Source organism: Talpa occidentalis, unplaced genomic scaffold (assembly GCF_014898055.3).
Source record: "Talpa occidentalis isolate TD23 unplaced genomic scaffold, MPIMG_talOcc4v2.1 talOcc4.18, whole genome shotgun sequence".
Lineage (NCBI taxonomy): Eukaryota > Metazoa > Chordata > Mammalia > Eulipotyphla > Talpidae > Talpa > Talpa occidentalis.
This window is the reverse complement of record NW_023601851.1, coordinates 13,084,322-13,104,801: the sequence shown is the minus strand read 5'-3', so window position 1 is coordinate 13,104,801 and position 20,480 is coordinate 13,084,322. Positions and strand designations below refer to the sequence as shown.

The 20,480-nt window shown below is 36.0% G+C and overlaps 1 long non-coding RNA gene and 1 pseudogene across 1 annotated transcript; one reads left to right on the top strand and one right to left on the bottom strand.

Moving 5' to 3' along the window:
* Positions 1–320: 320 nt before the first annotated feature.
* On the top strand, positions 321–13,340 carry LOC119250717 (uncharacterized). Its single transcript, XR_005126401.2, has 4 exons — positions 321–354; positions 1,816–1,928; positions 3,143–3,276; positions 12,897–13,340. It is a non-coding gene; the product is annotated as an uncharacterized LOC119250717 (long non-coding RNA).
* A 1,996-nt stretch (positions 13,341–15,336) lies between these two features.
* LOC119250715 (pejvakin-like) lies at positions 15,337–20,480 on the bottom strand (annotated as a pseudogene).

The following is a 20,480-nucleotide window of genomic DNA, read 5'->3' as shown; positions in this document are numbered from 1 at the left end:
GGCAAATAATATATGTCTCTTTCTGGCTATATGAGAGAAATTTGTGCCAAACACTCATCAGGGTGTTCAGAATGAGTGCTAAAATAGGAAAATAGAGGATAGAAAGACTCCAATTTTCAGTTATAACTAAATACCCATCTGTAATTCAAAGTTGAATTTAATTTTCTTGAAGTCACGTTACCTAAGTGTTGTTTTGATTATAGCCAGACACAAAATGAAGGCCACCCAAATGGTTTTGTTCTTGGTGTTGGACACGTCATAAAAGGCCTAGACATTGCTATGATGGATATGTGCCCTGGAGAAAAGCGAAAAGTGATTTACCCCCTTCCTTCGCTTATGGAAAAGAAGGCTATGGTAAGGTGTTTTTAAATTTCTTCTAAGTTATATTTAAAAATCGTTAGACTTTTGGGTATACATTTAAAAGAATTGAAAGCAGGTCTTAAAGATTTAGATGTACACCCAGCTTGACAGAAACATTATTCATAGTTGCCAAAGGTAGAAATAATCTGTGTCCATTGACAGATGAATGTATAAACAAAATATGGTATAGACATAGAGTGGAACATTATTCAGCCTTAGAAAGACAGGAAATTCTGAAATGCTACAACATGGGTGAGCCCTGAATACATTATGCTGAGTGAAATAACCCAGTCATAAAAAAGAAATTCTGTATGATTCAACTTAAGGTTACATACAATAGTCAAACTCATAGAGGCAGAAAGAGAAGGTTGTTTGCCAGAGCCTAGGAGGAGGGTAAAATAGGGAGTTGTGGTTTAATGGGTATAGTTTCCACTTTGCAAGATGACAGAGTTCTGGAGATTGGTTGTACGATAGTTTGAACAATACACTTAAAATGGTTACAATGGTAAAGTTTATGTTATGTGTATTTTCGCAGAATTAAACTTTAAATTACTCAAAAAAATGAAATATGATAGAGGAATTAATTGCAGAAGTTTAGGGGCCAACAAACTTCAGCTGTATCTAGTCCAGTCCAACTCAGTCACCTCTTTATACTCATGGAGAATGTCAGACATCATTGGGAAAAAGAGTCAGTTCCACATAACTACAGCATTTTAATGTTTTTTTTGCCAGTTACCACAGAACCATAATTTGTATGTCCTATTTTAGTTGTACAGGATCCCAGAAGACAGAGAAAATGAAAGATAATTTTAATGCAGTACCTGTGACAATGTTGTCATAGATTGAGGCCAGTTGTAGGCAAAATGATATAAGCAAATTTTCAATCTGTTAAATCTCTTTTTCAAAGTTTCCCTTTGTCTCATGTGTTTTCCCATCAGATATCCCCACATTCTGTCCATTACTGGAACATCCACTGCTTTATCTGCTTAGGATACCCATATCCCTCACCAATAGGTGCTTGTCCTATTGGGTACTTTACTCTAAGGCAAATGCCTACTTAATTTATCCTTTTTATAAACTAATTTATGCTTAAATATGAATGACTAACCAGGTGCCTAAGCTGTTAATAAACCAGACCCTGGCTACAGAGATGTTGAAGTTTAACTTGAGAAGTTCATATTCAATATAAGGTGTCTCCAATAAGCAAAAATGATGAATCCTACTAGGAACAGCACCAACATCTTGTTTTACACTTAAAGAAACTGAGGTTCCCCTGCCAAAGTGTGTTCCTTAGGAAGTATTTAATGCTAACCTACCTGCATTGCAATAGCTTAGATTAGGTTATTTTAAAAGTTGCAGTGTGGGCCATAAGTAACCTAACAAATGACTTCTTGATCAAATACACTTTTTAAAATAAGTTATTAAGGTCTAACATTAACTATAACTTTATTTTAGGTAGGACTTGAAGAAGTCTTTCCTCTGCACAATATCCTTGCCTCATGTCACAGATACCTCTGCATGTCTTGAAATGCATGTGCCTTTTTAGTGCTTTAATTAATGGTAATGTGGTATGTATAGATTCTTTAACTCCTATATACTTGATATGCTTCTCTAAATACAAGTAACTTTATGGAAAAATGCATGTTTTTCTCTTTCTTATTCTTTCTTTTTTTTTGGCAAGAAAAAGACTAATGGGCAATATTTTCTATGTTTATGGTAGAATTGTGCAGAAACTTCCTCTTAAGAAATTTAAATTTGTTATCAGGAAAAGTTTTTTTTCTGTCATAAGATCATGAACTGGAAAGAGTAGGAATGAATTTTGTAAAAGTAATTATTGAATCACTCTCTAGCTCTTTTTACTCTTACTCTAGTAACATGCAATGGTGGTGAGGATTGTCACATTAGTCATATAGTGCATGGGTAGGTTTTTCTATGGCTTTGAAATGACTGATATAGCTCTTTTGGCTGTAATTTTTAAGTTCTTTTCTCTTTGGGTTATATAAACACTTTAACAAGAATTCTGCACTTTTCATTAAAGAAATTACTGTGTTCTCCAAAGGATAAACAACCATTTTTTAAAATAAATGTTAAGTGTCATTCATTCAACAAATATTTGAGTGTCTGTAATGGATCAAGCTCTGTATCAGATTCTGGAAATATACTGGTGACAAAATCTACCCACTGCCTTTTAGCAAGTCATTTCTGCAGGTCATTTTTAGGAAATGGTCATATGAAAAACCCCACTGCTTGCTTGAATCATCTGTGATAGCAGGTAATAGATTTTTTTAAAGAGAACTATTCAACTAATACTTAATTTTCTGTTGTGATGAGAAATTTCTTCATAAAACTGTCATTGGACTATTTTGTTTCCATTGTGCTTAGCTTTTAATGTCTACAAAGAATTTGAAAGGTAAGTATTAACACATTTTATTTACAATTCCAAAAGCTACATAAGGTCATTTTCTAAGAGATTTCTGATCTATACTTTCAAGTTTTTCTGCCCTTGCATTTCTTCTCTGCACCTGCTCTATCCTGTATAATGATGGGGCATATTAATAAATAATGCACAATTTAAATTTATTTTTATTTAATCAGGAAATGATAATCACCTAGGTTCTTTGAACTGACTTCATTTGAAAACATGGGAAAAATTGATTTAAAAGTATTAGAAAGCAAATTTTAAAAACATGAAATTATGCAATCATGCTATTATAGCTATGTATAAATGAATATTTGAACATTATTGTCATATAAGTTAAACTGTTAAAATTTATATTCTTAGCAGAAGGCAAGATTCCACCGGATGTAACATTGGTTTTTGAGATCGAACTTTATGTTGTAACCAAAGGACCACGAAGCATTGAAACGTTTAAACAGATAGACACTGACAATGGCAGGCAACTCTCTAAAACTGAGGTAATTTAAACAAATTGTGTGTATCTAAATTTCCCGTCACAATCTAACTGCATCTTTGTTATAACTATTATTTTTTAGATCTGCCTCATGTGGGCTGATTACTTTGCTTTTTTTATTTTTTTATTTATGCATACAAGAATTGGGGTACACACCAGAAGTATGGGGGTGAGAGGATTCACCAGAGACAGAGTGGGGAGCAGAACAGGCAGATCTACTGAAGTACACTGCTGAGGGGAGCAGCGGGCGAGTCAGGAGAGATCTGCTGCACCATGTGGGTAGCTTCCTGGCCAGGGATCAAACTTCTGCTGCAGTGGCTGCAGATTGCTTCAGAGATTGCGTCTTAACCCTTGCGCCACCAGGAAGGCTCTGATCACTTTGCTTTTATGGAGCTAGCTACTAAAAACTTTAAGCTCTATAAAAACACATGCATTTTCAATATAAAACACCACCAAATCATCCTGTTTAATTGCCTTGCTATTGCAAGAGGATCATTAAAACACCAAACTAATCTCTATAGGGCATTTCCATCTCTTAAATTATAAGAGCATCAGATCTCTTTTAAGCAGCACTATAGGAATTTATATTATGGCAAATAATTCCCATCTGGATTGTGAGAATACATGAAATTATGAAGAAATCTAGCAAGAACCTGAATTATTAGACTAGAAAGTTAGTAAACAGGTGTTTAGAATTCAGCTACCTAGCCTTCACATACCAGTTAATTTTATATATGATTGAGGGCTTAATGGAGAACTTGAATGATAATAAAATGTTTTGCCCATGTTCTCAGTAACAGGTACTATTATAAGCACATTTGTGTGTGAACCGATTTAATCTTCATGACAGTATATGAAGTAGACACTATTGTCATCTTCATTTTATAGAAGGGGGAAATAATAATGTCCAGACAGATTAAGTAACTAGCCTAAGGCCACACATCTCTAAAAGGCAAAACCAGATTGCAACCCCAGCAATCTGACTCCACTATTATTCTCTTAACTATGGACCAAACTTGGCTCTTACAGGGAATTTCCATCATGAATGCGTCAGGGCTAATGTTTGTTTTGTTGAAATTTAGTATCTTACCCAGTCCCAATGACTGTACACTTTTGCTTAAATTGAGTTAGCCCAGTTATCTCCACTCTTGCTTGAAGACAATTAAACATGTATAATTCTCTCACCTAAATAAGTAAAGATAGGCAACTGAATCACTACTTTCAAGTGATAATAGGAAGCCCCTTTTCTCTGTTTCTTTCCCCCCTCCCTCTACAATCCTTCCCCATCCTAATTCTGCTCCTTTTTCAAGAAATTATTAAGGGCTTTCCCTTGAAGCTCTGCTAGTCAGCTGATGGAGAAATAAAGGAATGCGAACATCCCCTGTTTCTTAAGGGCAGTTATGTACTTTCTGTTGGCTCCTGATCAACCTGTAGAGTGAACAGTAGATGAATTCATATAGCACCCAAGTCTCACTCTGTGCACAGAAACCATCCAAAATTACTTGCACAGCAAGAAGTGTATACTGCAGTGAGACTGGTTTCCACTAGACCTTAGGTGATCTTCTGTTCTTTTCTGGAAAATGAAACTAAAGAAAGTCAAAAATAGTGACCTGCTTAGCTACAGTTTGCCGAGATATTTCTCAGGTTATCAGGTGTAACTGCATTTTCACTAAATGGATAGTGAATTTTTGTGCATGCCTGAATAATAAAAAAAAAAATATCTTTTATCGACACCCACAAACATTAATCCTCACATCAATCCTACAGTATAGATATATTTCCCTCCTTTTATAGGTGACAAATCTAAGATTCAGAGAGGTTAATTTATTAATTGAAGACCACACAGCCATTACATGGCAAGGCCTGGATTGAAAACATGAACTAAAAGAAACACTTTACTTCCTTATCAGAAGAATTAGTCAGCTATTTCTTCAGGATAAGTAAGGTGGGGAGAAGTATTTATTTTCTTAATGGCTATGTGGAAATAGGATCCAATACTAGCAAATTTAAGGTCACGTTCTTTCCCACTGCTTTTTTTACCTCTTCACTAGAGTGTACTAGAAAATTACATTTTGAGAGCCAGCAATATTGGTTATGAAAAGGTAATTTACTTACTTAGGAAGTGAGGAATATTTGAGACTAAAATCTTTACATTTACATAAGATAGTTAAGTTGAAAGAAAAAAAAATACATCTCCCTTTTCTAGAACAGTTGATATATTTGTTAAGATTCATTGATCATGCTACAATAAAATCAGCTTGTGATGGACTAAGTTTGGGATATGTATTGTTCAAAACTGCTCAGGGTTCAACTTTAGCCTTTAAAAATATTCTTGCCCCTAAAATGCCGTAGCCTTGCCAAACATTTTCTCTAGATAATTGTGCTTTGCTCTCTTAGTTATTAAATAGATTAGCACTTAACAATGGAATTATGATTGAATCCCATATATAATTTGAAAATTTTTAGTAGTCACACTTTAAAAAAAGCAAGTGAAATTTTTGTGATCTATTTCATTTAATTCAATATATCTAAAATATTACCATTTCAACATGAAATCACTATAAACATTACCATAGGAAACTTTATTATCTTCCAATTTGTTATGTATAGTAAACTAAAAGTAGCGTATCTCACTTCACTCTGCCCTCATTTCACATGTTTAGTAATCATGTGTAGCTAGTAGCTACTATGTCAGGTAGTACTTAGAGTGTCTTTGTGTAGAGAAATGTCTTATTATATAGAGAAAGCAAGATACCTGTTCTGTATTTGACACTATTATTAGTTTGTCATAGTTATGTATATTTGGGAGAGCTATAAAAACATAGGGGACTTAAAAATTTGAATTTGATTTCAAAATGTATGATAGGTTTTATTGATTATGCATGTAAAAGTATTCATTATTTTTTTAATTTAAATAATAAATTTTATTTTTATATTCCCCCATACAATTGCAAACGCCCCATTCTGACCCCAATCCCTCCCTCCCGCCCCCACCTCCCAAAAAGTGTCTCTGGTTCATAGTTTTTTGTTGATTTTGATTTTCACTTTCTTATATTCATTTTCCTGGTCCCTTATTTAAGTTTTCTAGATTCCTGCTATGAGTGAGACCATCCGGTATTTTTCTTTTTCTTTTTGGCTTATTTCGCTGAGCATGATCCCTTCCAGCGCCATCCATGTTGCTGCGAATTGCATGTGTTTATCTTTTTTGAATGCTGAGTAATATTCCATGGTATATATGTACCACATCTTCTTGATCCAGTCATCTATTTTTGGGCATTTGGGCTGTTTCCAAAGCTTAGCTATTGTAAATAGTGCTGATATAAACATAGGGGTGCAGGTGTTCTTTGGAATGGATGTTTCTGTGTCCTTTGGGTAAATACCTAGGAGTGGAATTGCTGGATCATATGGAAGCTCTATGTTTAGTAGGTCCAGAAATCTCCACACAGCTCTCCATAGTGGTTGGACCAGTTTGCACTCCCACCAACAGTGCAGAATTGTTCCTTTTTTCTCCACACCCTCGCCAACATTTGTTGTTGTTAGTTTTTTTAATATGTGCCATTCTCACTGGTGTGAGATGCTATCTCATGGTAGTTTTGATTTGCATTTCCCTGATTACAAGTGATGTTGAACATTTTTTCATATGTCTGTTGGCCATTTGCATTTCCTCTTCAGAGAAGTTTCTTTTTAGCTCTTCTGCCCATTTTTTGACTGGATTATTTTCTTTGTTGTTGCTGAGTCTCATCAGCTCTTTGCAGATTTTTGTGATCAGTCCTTTATCATTAGTGTTGGGTGCAAAAATGTTCTCCCAGTTGGTGGGGTTTCTCTTTGTTTTTGTTATTGTCTCTTTTGCTGTGCAGAAGCTCTTTAATTTGATGTAGTCCCAGCTGTTTATCTTTGCCTTCACTATCACTGCTTTGGGTGATGTGTCTGTAAAGATGTCTTTGATGTGCAAATCCCGTAGTGTTTCGCCTATATTTCCTTCTATGTATTTTATGGTTTCAGGTCTTATGTCTAGTTCTTTAATCCATTTTGAGTTGATTTTTGTGTATGGTGTGAGGTAGTGGTCAAGCTTCATTCTTTTGCATGTAGTGACCCAGTTTTCCCAGCACCATTTATTGAACAAACTTTCTTTGCTCCAATGCATAGTCTTTGCTCCTTTGTCAAAGATTTGTTGACCATAAATCTGTGGGTTTATTTCTGGATTTTCTATTCGATTCCATTGGTCTGTATGTCTGTTCTTGTTCCAATACCATGCAGTTTTGATGATTATGGCTTTGTAGTATAGTTTGAAGTCTGGGAGTGTGATGCCTCCATTTCCTTCTTTTTTTTTCAGTAGAGCTTTGGCTATTCGGGGTTTTTGGTGATTCCATATGAATTTCATCAATAATTGTTCTATTTCTTTGAAGAATGACATTGAAATTTTGATTGGAATAGCATTGAATCTGTATATTGCTTTTGTAGGATGGCTATTTTAATATTGTTTATTCTTCCAATCCATGAGCAGGGTATGTCTTTCCATTTCTTTGTGTCTTCTTCTATTTCTTTTAACAGTGTTTTATAGTTTTCTTTGTATAGGTCCTTTACCTCTTTTGTTAGATGTATTCCCAAATATTTGATTTTTTTTTGTTTCGATAATAAAAGGGATTTTTTTTAATTTCTTCTTCTTCAGATTTATTGTTTGTGTATAGGAAGGCTACTGACTTTTGCGTGTTGATTTTGTATCCTGCCACTTTACTGAATTGATTGATGAGTTGAATTAGTTTTTCTGTGGAGATTTTGGGGTTCTCTATGTATATTATCATATCATCTGCAAATAGTGATAGTTTGACTTCTTCTTTTCCTATTTGGATTCCTTGGATGTCTTTCTCTTGTCTTATTGCTCTGGCTAGGACTTCCAGGATTATATTGAAAAGCAGTGGTGAGAGTGGACATCCTTGTCTTGTTCCAGATCTTAATGGAATTGCTTTTAGCTTTTCACCATTGAGAATGATACTGGCTGTTGGCTTGTCATAAATGGCCTTTATGATGTTGAGGTATGTTCCTTGTATCCCAAGAATTTCAAGGGCTTTTATCATGAATGGGTGTTACACTTTGTCAAAAGCTTTCTCAGCATCTGATGATATTATCATATGGTTTTTATATTTCTTTTTGTTGATGTGTTGGATAACGTTGATTGATTTTCGGATATTAAACCATCCTTGTGTCCCTGGAATGAATCCGACTTGGTCGTGGTGAATTATCTTATGGATACATTGTTGGATTCTGATAGCTAAAATTTTATTGAGGATTTTTGCATCAGTGTTCATTAGGGAGATTGGCCTGTAGTTTTCCTTTTTTGTGTTGTCCTTATTCGGTTTTGGTATTAGTGTAATATTGGCTTCATAGAATGTGTTTGGTATTGTCCCTTCCTTCTCAATTTTTTGGAAGAGTTTGTGAAGGATAGGCACTAATTCGTCTCTGAATGTTTGGTAGAATTCATTTGTAAATCCATCAGGTCCTGGGCTTTTGTTTTTGGGGAGGTTTTTGATTACCATTTCAATTTCGCTGCTTGTAATTGGTCTGTTTAGGTGTTCTAGTTCTTCTTTATCTAGCTTTGGGTGATTGTAGAGTTGTAGGAATTTGTCCATCTCCTCTAGATTGTTGAACTTGTTTCCATATAACTGTTCATAGTAGTTACTGATTATTCTTTTGATTTCTGCTGTGTCCGTTGTGATTTCTCCTCTTTCATTTATGATCCTGTTTATTTGTGCTTTCTCCCTTTTTTCCTTTGTGAGCCTGGCTAGGGGTTTGTCCATTTTATTTATTTTTTCAAAGAACCAGATCTTGGTTTCATTGATCTTTTGGATTGTTTTTTAGTTTCAATTTCATTTATTTCTGCTTTGGTTTTTATAATTTCTTTTCTTCTACTGGTTTTGGGGTTTTTTTGTTGTTCTTTTTCTAGATCTTTGATCTTCGAGATTAGGTTGTTTCTTTGAGTTCTTTCTTGTTTTTTGATGTGAGCTTCTATTGCTATATATTTTCCTCTTATTACTGCTTTTGCTGCATCCCATACATTTAGGATATTGGTGTCCTCCTTGTCATTCAATTCAAAGAATTTTTTAATTTCTTTTTTGATCTCCTCGTTAGTCCAGTGGTCTTCCAGTAGTGTGGTTTTTAATCTCCATGAGGTAAGATAGTTCCTTGCCTTCTTTTTATGGTTTATTTCTAGTTTGATGCCTTCGTGGTCAGAAAAGATGGTCGGTATGATTTCAATTTGGTGTATCTGTTGATGTTTGTCTTGTGCCCCAGTATGTGATCGATCCTGGAGAATGATCCGTGTGCACTTGAGAAAAATGTGTACTCCGTTTTTTTGGGGTTTAGTGTTCTATAGATGTCTGTTAAGCCCAAATGCTCTAGGTCCTTATTTAGAGCTTTAGTTTCTTTACTTATTTTTTGTCTTGTTGATCTATCCATTGTTGATAGTGGTGTGTTGAAGTATCCCACTACGTATGTGTTTTCTCTGATGTCTGTTTTCAGAGAGGACAACAGTTGACTGATATATTTTGGTGCTCCTTCATTTGGTGAGTATATGTTAACGAGTGTTATTTCTTCTTGAAGTTTTGTCCCCTTGATCATAATGTAGTGACCATTGGGGTCTCTTTTTATTTTTTTGAGTTTGAAGTCTGTTTTATCTGATATAAGTATAGCTGTTCCTGCTTTCTTTTTTGGTCCATTTGCTTGTAGGATTGTTTTCCATCCTTTAACTTTGAGCCTATTTTTATCTTTTGTAGTTAAATGTGTTTCCTGGAGACAGCAAAACGTTGGGTTTTGTTTCTTAATCCAGGCTGCAACTCTGTGTCTTTTTATTGAAGAGTTTAGTCCATTTGCATTTAGAGTTAATATTGATATGTTTGCATCTGTATTTGCCATTGTGTTTGTCTTTCCTTTGATTTTATTTATTAATTCTTGTAATAACTTTTTTTTTGGTCTTATTTCGTTGTTATTTGTCCCTCTGACGTTCTGGCTTTAGGATTCCTTGTAGTATTTTTTGGAGTGGGGGTTTAGTCGTAATGAAATTCCGGAGTTTCTGTTTGTCTGGGAAGATCCTTATTCTTCCTTCTTAGAGGAAGGAGAGCTTTGCAGGATAGAGTATTCTTGGTTGGCATCTGTTTTCTTGGAGTCTGTTGACTATGTCCCTCCACTCTCTCCTTGCCCATAGTGTTTCTTCAGAGAAGTCCGATGTCAGCCTGATTGGTTTTCCTTTGAATGTTATCTGTTTCTTCCCTCTTGTCAGCTTCATTATTTTTTCCTTGTCCTGGATTCTTGGGAGCTTTACTATTATGTGTCTTGCTGTATTTTTCCTTTCGTTGTGGAAGTTTGGTGTTCTTCTTGCTTCTTGTATATCAATTTTCAGCTCCTTCTTCGCATTTGGGAAGTTCTCTTCAATTATCTCCTGGAATATTTTCTCTGTTCCTACATGTCTCTCCTCTCCTTCTGGAATTCCTACAACTCTTATATTTCCTTTCCTCATGGAGTCAGATAGTTCCCGAAGTCTTTCTTCATTCTTTTTCCTTCATACTTCTCTTTCCTTTTCTGTTTTGGTTCTTTTTATTTCTGTGTCTTCAAAAGTACTTATTCGTTCTTCCATTTCATCTATTCTGCTTTCATTGCTTTTCCCAGAGTACTTTAGTTCCTCCATTAATTCTTTGATCTCCTGCATTTCTTTTACTTCCCTCTTTAGGGACTCAATTTCCTTCTTCTGATCATTGTTTTCCTTTATGACTTCTATCACTTTTTTAATCATGGCAATTTTAAATTCTCTTTCTTGAAGGCTCAGAAGTTCTTCCAAGTTGCTGTCGTTGCAATCTGGGGAGTGGTTTTCTTTTTGTTGTGTGCTTCTTTCCTGAGGAGTTGTTAGGTTGCATGTTGTTCTTCTACTCCCTACTGTCTGTTTTCTAATTTGTCGTATGCATTGGGACACTGTGTTGCTCGGACTGGCTGGCATCTTGGGTGAACTTCTCCGCTCCCCTCTGGCTCCTCCAGGAGCCATCTCTTGCTTCTGGGGGAGCTTTCTGCTGGTTTTAGGCAGTTTTTACTGAAGAAATGTCCCGGTTCTAAAATGGCGAAGCGGGATGCAGTCCCTTAGCCTCCGGTTTCAGGCACACACTTCTGCGCACCCGGTCTGCCACGGACGTGGGTGCCTGCTCCCTCTGTGGGCTCAGACTGCTGGTCGGAAGGGGCCTGGCGTGGGCTAACTTCCCAGCTGGCCACTGGGTCCTCCAGAAGCCTTCTGCCCTTTTCAAGAAGTCTTTTCTTAAGAAGTTTCCCTGTTCTATGGGGTGTTAGTGACTTTTTTTTTCTGGTCGCTAGGTGGCGCCAGAGATCTCTCCTATTGTCCTTGGGGGGCTGTTTTTCGACCCCCCCCCGTGGGACAGGGAGCAGAGCGAGAATGGTAGGGTAAACCTCAACGGCTTTGGGGTGCTGTGTCTGCCTTGTGCCCCACCGTCGTGGAGAACCCACGCCCCAAATTTTGTGCCCCGGGTCTCAGTTCCAAAGCCCTCAGTTCCAGGACGCGGGCTGTAGCCCAGTTCAGTGGCGCGGGAATGGCGCCTTTTGCACCCGCTCCGGTGCCTGGGCGCCTGGTTCCTGCTCACTCAGTGAGGGACTTTAACATCAGTGAGGAGGGCCTCCGCGTGTCTCCCCACAAGCCTAGGTCGCAGGCGCGGGGACCTGGGCAGCCACGATCCTGATCTGCGTTTGCTTTTCAAGCGCGCCAAGTGCGCCGCTTTTCCGTGCAAGCTTACCGGCAGTGTGGGCTGTGTGCGGATCTCCCAGGGTCTTTGTTCTTCTCTAATGGCGCCCGGAGCCGTTAGCTCACCGCCGCGGCGAATCCTGCAGAGTTCTCCGCAGCTCCCGTTCACAGGGTGTGGTGGCTGCAATAGTTCCTTTCCACTCCCAGTCCCCCTTGCTGCGTAGTTTGTTCTTGTTGGTCGTTTTGGTTTGTTGTTTTCCTCCTCTCTGCCAGTCGGAGAGTGCCGACCCTGTGGGCAGGGGAGGGGAGCAGGGTTCTGCGCTTCCCTCCCTTCTAGTCCTCTTTTATGGCAACTTTCTTCTTCGGGTAGTTTGCTGGAGTCGTCTGTTTATCTTCCGTGTCCCAGTTCTCACTGGGACCTGCTGCTTTTCCTCCCTATTAACTTTTTTTAATGGGAGATCTTACTCACAGCGTCTCCTCGCCGCCATGTTGCTCCGCCCCTCTGGAATTTATTTTTCTCATTATTTTTATAGATTATAAATACCAGTTTGGATTTTATTTACTAATGGAAATCCTTGAGAGTGATTTTCCTTTGATAATGTAGGCAATGTAGACATTCAGTTTCAGCAAAATTCAATTGAAATGTAATCTTTGTGTTTGTACACTAAACATCTATAATCTCTGGAAAGCTAAAGTGAAATGTTTCTCTACAGAAAATTGCTTCAGTTATGAAAATAAAACCTCAAATATCTTTTAAACTTTTTGTATCAATTTCAAATATAAGTCTTATAAATATAAGACTTTCAGATATGTCTTTATGTAAACATTCCTCAAAGTCATTAGGAGTGTACCAGCATGTCTCTTTATTAAGAAATACTATTTTGACCCTCTAGATAAATCAGTACTTGGAAAGGGAATTTGAAAAAGATGAGAAGCCACGTGACAAGTCATACCAGAATGCAGTTTTAGAAGATATTTTTAAGAAGAATGACCATGATGGTGATGGCTTCATTTCTTCCAAGGAATACAATGTATATCAACATGATGAACTATAGTTTATTTTTCTATCAGAATTTCTCTACTGTGCTTTATAAAATGAAGTCACTTTTCTCCAAGATGTATTTTCTATTTTTCACCCATGAGAATATATTTGGAGACCTCCTTTACATGTAATTATGTTATAATAAATGTGAGACTGTTTTGCAAGTTTAACTTTGAGGAAACGTTCTATTGAATTTCCTATTGCTTTATTGACTTCTGTGTCCCAGTGGGCAGTTTTCCCCCTTTGGAACATATATGGCAAAATCTACAAGCAATTCCTAATTCTAACCTTAACAGCATAAAATAAGTATGCATATGTCCCATTTATGTTAAAATGCCCCAGGAATTAACATTTCATTTGCTTATACATTTCATAGTTTATGCACTCAGTAAGATGTTAGTATAGCGCTGTCCCAAAGAGAGCTTCGACATACTCTCTGGTATTTTTGGTACAGTTTTCTGGCTTTTGGGTATTTGTACCAATGAAGAATGTTTAAACATATTTAACAGACTAAAGATGTTCTGCCTCTTAAAGCAGGCATGATAAAGTCTATATTGTTCTGAGTCTTGTATTCCTTCAGACATCAATATAGACTTTTTGTCTTAATTGTTTTAAATCAATGCCACAGTGGTTTCCAGTCCCCTTCTCTAGGCGTCACCTTTCTGTGTCACTTCATATCACAGTGTTATTATTAATGATGAGCATTATAAGCTGGTGTGCTGTCAAATATTTGATAAATGGGTGGAAGACTCAATGAAATGAAATGAAATGTCGGGGCCCCACGTTCGGGCGCCACCTGCCGCGGACCAGCGGACCAGCACAGCAGTAGACGATGAGGCCACCTCAGGGTTGAGAGAAGCGTGCAGGGTGGTCAGGGCGTCTGCGAAAGAAATGACAAACAGACACACTTCAAGAGTGAAAATCTGAGTGTAATTTTCCTTGAGTTTGTGACCAGTATATATATGTTTTCCAAAAGCACAGGAATGAATATCAAAGAAATTAGCTTGCCCATGGGCTCAGTCTATCACCATCAGGGAGGTAATCTACATAACAAACAATGACCATTATAGAAGAAAGAAGGAAGTTTAGAAAGACAGATAAGGGATTAAAGTTCGTAGTTCTAGAAAGACGGGATAAGATTTTTAGCATTCTTGTAGTGGTTCTTGGTGGTCTTATCTTTTGATAAGCTTCTGCCTTTTCAGGGAACTTCTGCTGCACTTCCTCTGCTTCAGGCTGTTCTCCCCCCACACGCTGGTTGCCCAGCCGGATCTAGGGACCATGGCGAAAGCCATTCCTAAAGATCACTGCGGGGGGAGTTGCAGCAGGTAGGGTTTTGCTGTTCTCCCCTGCGCACTGGTTGCCCAGCCGGACCTAGGGACGGTTAACCCTAAAGGTCACTGCAGGGGGAGGATATCAAATGAGGATATCAAATGAGAATACAAATGAGGACATAGAGTGCTGTGGGGATTTTGTGACATGGTCAAGTTAAGAAGAGGAGGTAAGATATGCTATAGAAGATTTCATTGGTGCCAAAGAAAGTGTACATCTTTATTGAGACATGAAAGATTTTTTCTTCTGTGTATGTAGGAAAATATGGTCAGGCAGTAAATACCTATAGATTTACTGTAATTATAGATTTTGGATTTTATAAACTATTTTTGCTGTGATTTTAACAAGAATATATGGTAGATAAATAATTTAGGTTAAGAAACTGGTAAAGGAAAAATTCAGATGTCTCACACAATAGATGGGGAAAAAAAACTCTGAGAATTAAATGTTTTAAATATTTTCAAAGGAGAAAGAAATAAGTGTGTCCTAGATGCCTCAACTTTAAAATGACAGCAGTGAGTTTGTATGAAGACAAACCCAGCAAGCATATGTACACCACATAATGGCAGCCCATTACTACTATCAATCACCCTGTTAACTGTGTACATAAAACCCCAAACTGTGCTCAGTGTGCTTTTAATTTGATACTACAATTAAACATTTAAGATTGCATTAAATTATTAACACATTTTCCTCATTTTACCAGACATGGGGCAATAGTTAAACCATAAAGTCACCATTAGTGCACGCTTGTCATCCTTAAATGTTGAATTAAATGCAGATTACAAATAATATTTAGAAAAATCTATGTAAAAAGCTATCTAAAACAATAGACTAAATCTTAAAAAAACATTTCTCAAGTGACCAGCAGGTGTTATGAAGGAACACCTTCATATTCTGAATTCTATACTTAAACCTTTTTAAACATAAATAATAACATTAAACTTCATAACAATTTATGAGGTAGGCACAATTATCATCTCCATTTTATAGATGGGAAAATGATGCCCAGACATGTTAGTTTTTCTTTCTCCTTCAATTTGCTGCAATTCACCAAAGCAACCCTAGAGAATTTTGGAAAGGTATGTAGCATAGTTGCACCCAAATAGCAACTGGTATACTTTTCATTTTATTTCATTCTCTTGTGCCAAACATCAAAACAAGGAACTGCATGAAATCTCACATACTTCTGCCCATCAACAGAGCACTGAAAGCACCCATAAACTGTCTCCCTTTTTAAGTTCCCCATTCCACGAAGTATGCAAGGCCCTTTTGGGATATTGTGATTAAGTAAATTAACTCGAATATGAGTCCCTTCTTTGAAATATCAGTCATGCTGAGAGGTTTGTCATAGTAGTCAGAAAAAAGATCATCTAAGTAAAGCTGTGAACGAGAAATGGCATCCATCACTTTTCTGTCTAAAAGAACAAAAACAGAGAAATGTGTCAGAAATCAAAATTAAAAAGGTTATCACCAAACTGTATTTATAAATACATGAATCCATCATGAAATGATTTAGCTTTTAATTTTAAATTCTTGACAGCATTCTTGAATCCGAGAAGAAAAAAAAATACTTTGAAATAGTCTTCAAAGGACATACTTCTTTCAAATAGTATATTTCTCAATCTGTAGAGCAGTGCATATGTTGCTGTTTCCTCCCTTTCAAATCCTCCTTTTGACACTGAAGTGACACAAAGTTCTATAAAAAATGATAGAAGATATTATTACTTGAGCAACAATTTGTTGAAAATTTTGGTTACAGACAATGAATTCTGGTACATGCCATTTGTTTTAAGTTAAATTTTACATGTTTTTGGAGAAGATAATATTGACACATTACAAAATCCAAATACAATAAAAAGGGGATACTATGACAAATGAGGTCATAGTATACCCTGGCCCCAACCTCAGTTTGCCACCCCAGATGGTAACTACCATGACTAAGTTTCTTGTGCATACTTTCAAGATATGCTCCATATCTTTTTGTTAAAAAAAATTTACTTATTTATGCATACAAGAACTGGGGAACAGGCCAGAGGTGTGGGAGGTGAGAGGATCCACCAGATACAGAGCGGGGAACAGAACAGGCAGATAGACTGAAGTACGCTGCTGAGGGCAACATTGGGCAAGGCAGGAGAGGTCTGCTGCACCATGTGGGTAGCTCTCCGGCTGGCTGGGGATCAAACCCACGCTGCAGAGGCTGTGGACAGCTTCACAGCGCTGTGCTTAACCCCTTGTGCCACCAGGGAGGTCCATATCTTTTGCAGCATAAAGGGATATGTATGAATGTATACCAAATTCTTTAGGTCCAAATATTATGTACTGTACACATTTCTTTGAAATATCTCTTAGAGACTCTCCCATGTCAAGATCTATGGTGCTTCCTCATTCTTACTGTCTTCATAGTACTGTCTTCATAGTATTCTGTTGTGTGGATGCACCATTTTTAACCATTTGCTAATAATAGATATTAAGGTTATTTCCTGAGTGTACCTGCAGGATAAATTCCTAAAAGTGTGAGACTACAGTATACATACATGATAAATTTTGATGGATGTATCTATATGTCAGTTTACACTTCTGCCAACAATCAGTACCATGGTAAAAACCTATACCTAAAGTTTTCCAAACAGAATTTCTTTGGCATGTAGTTTTGTTTCTGGACTCCCTAATCCTTCCTTCCACAGAACTGCAGAAGCAAACTAAATGAGGTTTAAAGATGTTTATAAATTACCCTGGCTAGGGGCTCCCTGCATTTTCTTTGGGCTAACCTAGACTTGAGCAACTGGCTTCCTAATCTTAAAGACATGAAATGTGGAAGTCTAAAGCTACACTGAGGTGCTAAGCCAGGTGATGACGTCAGAAGTATTTGTTCTTTTAAAGTTATTTCATAAGGAGAGGTGGGGGAGGGGTGTTCCACAATGAGCAAAACTGAAGAAAATAGGGACAAGAGGATCTTTCCCAGGCACTTCACTCTAGCACAGGATTCTATAATCATTAGAAGAGAGAGCTTGTCATTAAATTCTTCTTAAAAGTAAAATCATTTGAGTGTTTCATGCAATCATTCACTTACCAAAGGCACCATCCAAGTAGATGAAGAGTTCAGAAACACTGAAAGCTATGGTTGTGTGTGCTGGAAAAACAATAGCTTTTTTCCTTCCCTTGGGATTCTGTTCATCCATAAAATGAAACTATATTAAATAAATAATAATATTAATGTACATGTTATATAAGGATAGCTTTGTGGAACAGGAAAAACATTTCCTACTATTCTCCAACCACACACACACAGCCCCTCATTTAAAGAATTATCGTACTTGAATTAAACTGTTTATTAGCAAAGGTACAAATAGTCCCATTGGACTCATAATCTCTGTTAAGAAAAACCTCAACCACTTTATCATTTGCATTGTATTGCAATCAATGATTAGTGCTTCAAACAGTAATACTCTAGCAGTATTTTGCTTTGGACTACAAATCTTGAACTAAAACTTTGGACTTTTGTTTCAAGGCCCCCCAAGCTTTCCAAAGCTTTCTCAAGCAATCTTCAGCTTATTTTCCAAAGCAATCACCAAAAATTAAGGAAAAATTTCAGTTCCTGCCCCCCAAATGATTCAAAGGTAATCAATTTGGTGGGCAGCTGAATGTAGCCACTGAACAGAATCCTTTATTTGCAAAGATTACCGCTGAACTCTCTTTCTAACAATTGGTTTTCATAAAACCAAGTCATTATTATGTGTCACCGAATGACAAGGACAAATAATATAATTGAAATAAAAATTAAATCTCAAAATTTTTTAAAGGATTTAATGCTGAATGAAATATGTTTGGTGATTGACAATATTATTTTTTAAAGACAATATTATTTTAGAAAAATTAATGTAAAAATATAAATTCAACTTTCCAAAATACAGGTATAAACCACATCACTTAAAAATAAAATCAAAGAATTCAACATCACCCTCTGATTTTTGCTTAAAACAGTACTTGAATAGCAATAGAAGGGACTCCAGTATGCACACTAATTCACGAAGATTAGTGTTTTGCTTATATTACATAATATAATATAAATATATAAATAATATATATAAATATATATGTATTTTATATAAATGTTCTTTCATATCTAAAACGAAACCATTTCTGTACAAAATCCTAGATGCTTCTCAATAGTATTACAACTCCATTATCTCAACATTTGACAAAATGCACAACTCTCACTGAAAAGTACTTTTGAAAAATTCCCATTGCAGCTTTTTAGTAAAATAAATTAATGAGTGTGGTTTATGTACCCTCATAGCTTCTCCACGAATTCCAGCATGCACAGACAGTGAGCACTGTCGTGTGGTTCGAATGCTCTCCATGACCACGCATAATACTGCCTTTCTGTTGCTCCTTGACTGACGTATTAAGCTGTGGTCAAAATTAATTTTTCTAAAATAAAGAAAAGAGTCATTCACAAGAATCTATGACATCTAATTACAGTTATAATTAAGTACATATTTGATATAATGTGTTAACTTGGTCATGGTCCATCTTAACTAAAAGTAAATCAAGGCAGGCCTAATACAAATTAGAAAGTATATTCCAAAGACATTTAATAATCTTCCTCTCTATTTCTTAAAAACATGTTTATTATAGGACTTTGCATTCAGCATGTCTGCTGCAGCAGATTCCTATATTCTTTTAATCAAATAATTCAGCAATCAAATAATTCAGCAAATGTATTCAGAGCCAGAGCGATTGTGTGGAATAATTAAAATTTCTGCTTAAACCAAATGATTTTAGACTTCTACCTTTATCCAAAGTTTGGATATAATTTGTAGTATTTCAAACAAATCAAAACAAATTACTCTATTAAATATAACCTGAATGTTTTATTTACAGAGAACATTTCATTCTTTGTAATAAAGTTGATATAATTTATGTAATTAAAATAGTTAATGAAAACATTGGAATACATTAAATACTATTATACTGACCGGGTAGTAATTTCCTTGAGTAATTTGGTACTTCTACTTCATATTTGTTTACTACACCAAATGAAGCTTTTACTGCAAAGGAATCTGATCCAGAAACATTAATCCCAACATCATTGACAATATGGTTGCCTCGCCTTCCATAAAGAGACACATCTCATTCATCTTCATAATTCAGTAATTGATAAGATGAAATACCTTTCAGAAAATGAAATTAATATTTTTAAATGTCTTGAATTTTCTAGTGTAGATCATATAAAATAGCATGTTAATTTACTATGCAAGACTTGATTACCTAAATATTAATGAAAAGATACCACTTCAAACCAAGATCAAAATAGCAAATCAACTAATTTAACAACAAAAATAAATACCTGGAATACTTAAACTAAAATTCACTCAACAACTTTTTAAGCATCAAGATCCACTGGTGGGTTGAAAGAAAAACAAATGTTTAAGAGAAATAATTTGTCAAAATGCCCTCTTATCTCTAACTATCCTGAAAATACATTTCAGTTTACCAATTGTAATAGCTGAATCATAAAAAATAAACACATTATTTTCATATCATTTGACTCAATGAGATAGGTAAGACTAAATGATACCCCTATCTTACAGATGAAGAAATACATCAATTCATATTCTCAGTTCATTTGGCTAATACAATTTATAAAACAACTGAAATAAAACTATACAATGAATTATCTTATAAAATAGGTTTGAAGATTATTCAACCAATAAGATTTAATACTATTTAAATGTTAGGCATTATTAATATTACACTACTATTGTAACAAAAGTTGGTTTTATAAGTGAGATACAATATCACAAACATAAGTAGTGTTTACACAGCTATGTTTAGATTATAACAAAGAGCTGAATGAATAGTTACTACCAAGCAGATATTTAAACTTACCAGTTGAAATTTCTCTGTCTCCTAGAAGAATATCTTTCAGTGTAAAAGGCGTGGAAGTAAATTTATATCTAGGAAGCAGAAAGCACCACTTCTTTTTTACCACCAGACTTAGAGGTTGGTATCTGTTAGCCTCACTGAGACTTGGAACAGGAACTAATCTCCCTCCATCTCCAACTTGGTTGACAAAGCTCTTGGTAGCGGCAGCAAACAT